Source organism: Phyllostomus hastatus, unplaced genomic scaffold (assembly GCF_019186645.2).
Source record: "Phyllostomus hastatus isolate PE091 unplaced genomic scaffold, TTU_PhHast_1.1 phas_contig_159, whole genome shotgun sequence".
Classification (NCBI taxonomy): Eukaryota; Metazoa; Chordata; class Mammalia; order Chiroptera; family Phyllostomidae; genus Phyllostomus; species Phyllostomus hastatus.
In genome coordinates this window covers 11,911,888-11,919,078 of record NW_025333640.1, presented here as the reverse complement: position 1 = coordinate 11,919,078, position 7,191 = coordinate 11,911,888, and positions in this window count along the sequence as shown.

Sequence of the window (7,191 nt, the reverse complement as noted above, 5' to 3'; positions counted from 1 at the left end):
GTCAGACATTTGAAGTGGTTTAAATCCTCCTTGATGATTTACCAGCTGGTTGTCTTTGGACAAGTTACTTAATTTTTCTGTGCATTAGTTTTCTCACAGGGCTGTTGTTGGCAGGATTAAATGAGATTATCAATATTAGGTTCATTAACACAGTGGCCTGCACACCGTAAAAGCACTCAGTAAATGTTAGCTGCCTCTTTTCCCTGATATATATAAATTAATACTGGGAGAAGAATGTTGTTATAACAAAAATCTAAGATACGTGACATTGGTTTAATGGTGGGTGATGATAGATTATTTCTGAAAAAGTGGGGGCAGTTGACTCCAGTTATACTGTGACAAATCATTTGGTGAGTTCTTTCTGGCATGAACAGATCAAAGAAAAGAAAATACTCCAGGTCAAGCATGGGATCTCATTATTAAAGTATAATTTTCAAAAAGTTAAAAAATCATGAGCCCCATACACATGTTAAATGAGCACATGTGAAGCATTTTATTTAATTCATTATGAGGAAACCTATACACCATTAAAATGGGTTGAGTTGATAATTTATCTTGCAGAGATTTGTATTTTATACAGGGACAAACTTTATTTGCATTGCCACAAACAGGTGATAAAAGGTTTGTGAGGTGATGGATATAACTCATTGTGGAAATCATTTTGCAATATGTACATATGCATACATACATACAAATCACATTTTGTATCTTAACTTCACACAAATTTATATGTAATTTTATCCCAATAAAGCTGGAAAAATAGAATTATATGTGCAAAAGATATTTTTAAGGCATATATTGTTTTATTTAGCAGAAGAAGATGCTACGCGATTATTAGAAGATTGTTGCTAACATCCTTGCTAACAGTTTAAGGTGCTGTTGTTTTACAAGTTATCACACTTAGTCATGCAGATTTGTTGGGTTTGACTGACATTTCAAACCTGACTCTGAAAACAGCTTGCTTAGCTAATGTGGGGGGAAAATGCTAAAACCTATAATAAGATGTTTAAATATGGGATGCTTTAACAATAACTTGGAAAAGTACAGAAATACACATTGTGACTTTTATTATTGAAAAATTCTAAAGCTGCAGGATGATCCATTTGTATTTTTTCATCTCCTTAGAGAGTTTGCATGTAGGCAATACTGGAAATTAAAACTGGCAATGTGAGCATGGCATTAATTCATGTGAACACCTTGCCTGCAGACAGACAACAATGGGATTTACTGTACAATAGGAAAATGTTCTTACTTGCCAGGTTCTAGGGTTTGCTGTGGCTGTTTTTGTTGGATGTGTGGGTGCTGGCAAGAGTAGCTTCATCAATATGTTACTTTGATTTCCAGATTTGACTTGATGGACTGGGTGGCAGGGCATGTGAGTTTCTCTTCCTTTTTAGCTGCTCCACACTGGATGTTACGGCAGCTGTCTCTTGTGAAGAGAGTCTAGTGTCTGTTTGTTATTATTCATAAAAGCATACAGAGCCTCTAAGGGAGGCTGGATCGTACCTGTGATGTGCCAGTAGTGCATGGAGATGTCGTCAGCAGTGTGCCCACCGTGCAGGGAGACTCTGTTTGGGACTTGTCCTGAGATCGATGAAGGTTTCAATGAGGGCTTTATTGGGGTCTGTAGTCTATTTTTTATTCTTATTTGTTAATCCTCATTCGCGTATATTGTTTTTAGATTGATTTTAGAGAGGGGGGTGGAGGGTAGGGTGGGGAGAGAGAGAGAGATGGAGAGAGAGAAACATCGATGTGAGAACATTGATCGTTCTCACATCGTGTGTGCCCCATATGTGCCCCGACTGGGGATTGAACCCACAACCTTTTGGTATACGGGACAGTGCTCTAACCAACTGAGCCATCCAACCAGGGCAAGATGCATACAAGAGTTTTGGTGGATAGCAGTCATTAAGTGAATTAAAGCTTCATTCTTCACAAGTGTGAACATTTGTATTATAATGTACACCACTGGATGGTAGTTCCCTCAGGAGGATAAAAATAAATTGAAATTGCCTTTGAAAAGCAGAATTCATTTTAATAAAACTTTTTGTAGAGCAGTTGAGAAAAAATGCATATGGATATTATATAGATTTTTTACTAATTCCTAGGCCAAAAAACCAAGATTGTAAGTTGAGGAATCAACAAAGATAAGAATGATTTTTACACACATTTCTAGTGATTCTAAATGTTTTGGGATGTAACTTGAGCATGTTCTAATAAATGCTGTACTACAAGGAGGAGCTGTTTCAACTTGGTAAAGTTTTTTTGTTTTTGTAACACGTAGCGAGAGAAGTCGGTATTCTTACTGAAGCTACTCTTTTGAGATTAGACTTTTAAAACAATCTGGCTGAGTTCACATGTTCAAACTCCAGAGGATCATTTGGAAGGACTTTTTCATCCACTTTAAATCCAGTTATGAGTCCAGCATTTAGAAAATACTCAGATTCTCTGAAAGTTAATGCACAAGCAAGCATGCATACGGACATCTCTTGCATAATGTTCTGTCTGGTAACGTGATAATCATTGTGCTCCATCACCCAGATCTTGGCAAGGAGCTTCCACTTGAGATCGTTAGGAATACAAATGAAGAGGGAGGACAAAGATTTTGGAGTGAGAAATTTTAAACTAGTGCAAAATTGACATTATTCTCTTGTCAATTATAAAGTCTTCAACCTAAGCTGTCTCCCCCAGCGCCCCCATCATTAGAGACTTACCTATTTAGTTTCCAGCTTTACTGAGATATAATTGACGTGTTTGTTACATTGTGTAAGTTTAAGGTGGACAGTGTGATGGTTTGGTACATTTATATACTGAGAAATGATTACCATGGGAGGGCTGACACCTCCATCACCTCGCATGATTCTTTCTTTCTGTGGTGAGCCTTTTTTTTAGTTTAAATTATTTTATTGTTCTTCAATTACAGTTGTCCGTATTTTCTCCCTACCCCTCCTCCCCAACCCCCTCCAAACACACTTCCCTCCCTTGCTTCCACCCTCCCCCTTGGTTTTGTCCACGTGTCCTTTATAGTTAAAACCCTTCTCCCCACTGTCCCTTCCTTCCTCCCCTCTGGTTATTGTTAGATTGTTCTTAATTTCAATGACTCTGGTTATATTTTGTTTGCTTTTTTTCTTTTGTTGATTATGTTCCAGTTAAAGGTGACCATATGATCTCAGCTTTAAATGTGATGAGAATTTTTAAGGTTTACTCTTTTAGTAACTTTCAAATGTATAGTACAGTATTGTTAACTACAGTGACCAGGATGAACATCAGATTCCCATAACTTAATCATTTCATAGCTAGAAGTTTGTACTCTCTGACTAACACCTCCCTTTTCCCTCCTTTCCCAGTCCCTGGCAACCGCCAATATATTCTCTGTTTCTATGAATTCTGTTTTTGAAGATTCCACAGGTAACTGAGGTCACATGGTGTTTGTCCTCCACCTGACTTTTCACTTTGCATAATGCCTTCGTGATCACATAGGACAGGATTTCCTTCTTTCTTTATCCATTCATCCATTGATGCTTAGGTTTGTTTTCTTACCTTGGCTATTATATATAATGCTGAAATGAACATGAGGATACATATGTCTCTGTTAGATCCTGGTTTTATTTCCTTTAAACCTATACCCAGAAGTGGTATTGCTGGATTATATGGTAGTTCTATTTTTGATTTACTGAAGAACCTCCATACTGTTTTTCATAGTGGCTGAACCAACTTACGTTTCCACTAACAGAGTACAAAGGTTCTCTTTTCTCTGTATCCCAGCCAGTAGTTTTTATCTTGTCTTTTCCGATAACAACCTTCTCACCAGTGTGTGGTGATATCTCATTATGATTTTGATTTGCATTGTGCCTGTTGGCCATTTGTATGTCTTCTTTGGAAGAATGTTTATTCAGTTCTTCTGCCCATTTTAATCCAATTATTTTTAGTTTTTGTTTTTGAGTTATATGAGTTTCAAAAATATATATTGGATATTAACTCTTTATCAGATATATGGTTTGCAAATATTTTCTCCCATTCTGTAGATTGTCTTTTCGTTTTGTTGATTTTTTTTTTTTTTGCTTTGAGGGAGATTTTTAGTTGATATAGTTCTACTTGTTGATTTTTGTTGCTTGTGCTTTTGTTGTCACACCCAAAAATTTGTTGCCAAGACCAATGTCAAGGAATTTTTTTCCTGTGTTTTCTTCTAGGAGTTTCATGGTTTCAAGGCTCATGTATAATCCTTAATCCACTTCAAGTTAGTTTTCATGAGTGATATGATTAGGCATCCCATTTCATTCTTCTGCATAGGTTTATTCAGTTTTCCCAACAACATTTATTAAAGAGAATATTCTTTCTCTATTAAGTATTCTTGACCTTTTTGTAAATATCAGTTGACCATATTTATGAGTGTTTATTTCTGAGTTCTCTATTCTATTCCATCGGTCTATGTGTCTATATTTATGCTAGTACCATACTGTTGCAATTACTATAGCTTTGTAAAAAAATTTGAAGTCACAGTGTACAATGTCTCCAGCTTTGTTCTCCTTTCTCAAGGTTGCTTTGGCTATTTGCAGTCTTTAGTGGTTCCATACAAATTTTAAATTTTTTTCTATTTCTGAGAAAAATGCTATTGTTATTTTGATAGGGATTTATTGACTCTATTAATGGCTTTGGGTAGTATGGACATTTTAACAATATTTATTTTGTCAATGCATGAGTACAGGATATATTTCCATTTATTTGAGACTTCTTCAATTTCATTTGTTTCAAGAATTTCTAAACTAATGAAACTCACAATGTTTCTTTGACAACTACTGTCTTCTACCTCAAGTTTTTTGTGTGTGTGCATTTCAAATTAATTGTCCATTTTACTTAGAGACACCTAGAAACAATACTATTTATCTTTGTAAATAAGGCATACTATATTTCCACTTTTCATGACTTTAGTCAGTTATTTGCTTTTTTTTGTAGTTCTTATTTTCCTAATTACTCCAATATCCACATCTTTCCATATATGCAAAGTATATGGAGTGAGGACATTTGATTAGACCTGTGTAGAGAGAAGAGATCAAATGATGAAAACTCTCAGTGCTGAATTGTGCTTTGAGTGATATCAATTAACTCTAAGGATGATGAGTCAATTTGTAAGCTACGAGAAAATAATGTGATTTATGGTAGGAAACTGTGACATCCAACAGTGGTAGAAAGAATTCATTCCACTCAGAATCCAGGGCCTGCAATGCGTTATATAGGAGGGGGACCTGAGCGTAGAGAAAGCAGCATCTGGAAAGGCACAGGAGAGTGGTGTGTCGGGTTTCCAGATTGTCACTTGCATGGCTCCAGGTCATATTTTCAATGTCTCTCATCTGGGCCCTTGTGGTAGCCTCCAGTGCTTTTCATCTCTCCACATGCGATTCATTGTTTTCTAAGCTGCTTTCAGAGTGCTATTTCTAAAACACAAATATGTACATTGGCAAATGTGTCTGCCTATTTAGAGTTGTAGAATCTTGGGGACTACATCTGATGACATTTGTGAGCCAACCAATGCTTCTGGAATCTATGTGGAAACCTGGGCGCAGATGGATGGTCAGCTGTACATCATCTTCTCCCTCGAATTCACAGCTCACGTGAGATCTCGGGGTCAAGACCACCTGGTTATTACTTGGAATGGCAGTTGATTGCTTCGACAGGTATTTTTACAACTATTTTGTGCTGTAAATCTTTGGTAAGAATGGTTCCATCTGTTTCACTACCTGACCATGGTTCAGAAATTCCTGAGTGTAAAAAGGTAGTATTTGTCAACAATTTTAGTGCCCCATTTTTAACCATCTAAGTAGTCACTGGGAATACATTCTGTGTTTAGTACAGTGTTATGAGCCTGGGGGGTTTTGGGGATACTAGATATAATATTGACTTTATTCTCATTGGAAATATAAAGGATACATGTAACAAAATTAATAAAACATCTTAGTTTGATAATAGCATAAAATAATGTAATAAGGAGAAATATCAGAAATCATCATAATAATAGCAACACAGAAATCTTACTATATGCCACAAACTGTCCTAAACAACTTACATTAATTACTTTAGCTATTAATTTCATTTTACAACTACCCTATGAAGTAGATAATTAAAGGTAAAATGTGAACTATCAATTTGGATGTCCTCAAACTCCATAGGTGGGAGAAATAATATCCAGAATTTTTATAGGAGACTTTAAGATGAGATAGAATTTGAAACTCTATTTTGAGGGATGGGTAGGGATTGGCTACACAGATGCAAGTAGGAAGCAGTATAGATGTGCGATGCCATGAGCGAATTCCCAGAAGTAAGGATCTAAATGAATGTCAGTGGGACAGTGTTGCAGGTCTTAGGGAATTTGCACCAGATGGTAAAAGAAAAGAAATGAAACTAAGTAGTCTGGGAATAAAATATATACATGTACAACTATGACTCCCAGGCAGTGAATGCTCACTTTTCCCCATGAATTTGGTAACATAAAGAATAAGCCTCCTGAGCTTTTCCATTCTACTCTAGCCTTTTAATGTGCACTGCCTTATGGAACCACTCCTCAGCAGCAGGTTCTGGCCGGGAAATTGCTTTGCTGTGCAGTCTCTATTGACGTCAGAGCAGATATGTTCCATCTTGAGGCAGTGCTCAGACATTCTTGAGGACTGTTACTTGAAAGCCCTCTAGAGTTTGGAATCAGGATTTATAATTTTTAATATCTTTCTCAAGCTGTGGCAGTTCTTCATGGGTTCAGCTGCTTTGCATCCCCAGAGCCAGATGAGCGCTCTGTGGCATGCAGTGTGCATGGGGTATAGGCTGTGAGAACTTCTCCGAAAAGGGAAAACTGTACGGATTCCTGACATTATTCTTAGAACTCTTTCTTTTTGAACTGTGGGTCTTCTGAAATGGCCCTTCTGGTCTTACTTTGTTACTTAGTAGGCCTCATATCTCTATACAGCTTTGTGTGTTAGTTAGGAGTGCAGACCCTGGAGCTAAATTGTCAGAGGACAAGTCCTGGCAGCTTTTCTGATCCAGGCTTTGTTTCTCCTTCTTCATATTAAAATCTACTTTGGATTCTTTCATTCGATTATTGAGTATCTGGACAAAATACTGTTTTTGTAAGATGTACCTAGTCTTTTATAGGGAATGGTAATACATGCAGAAAAGCTTTCTGCCCTTTAGATAAATTACAACCCA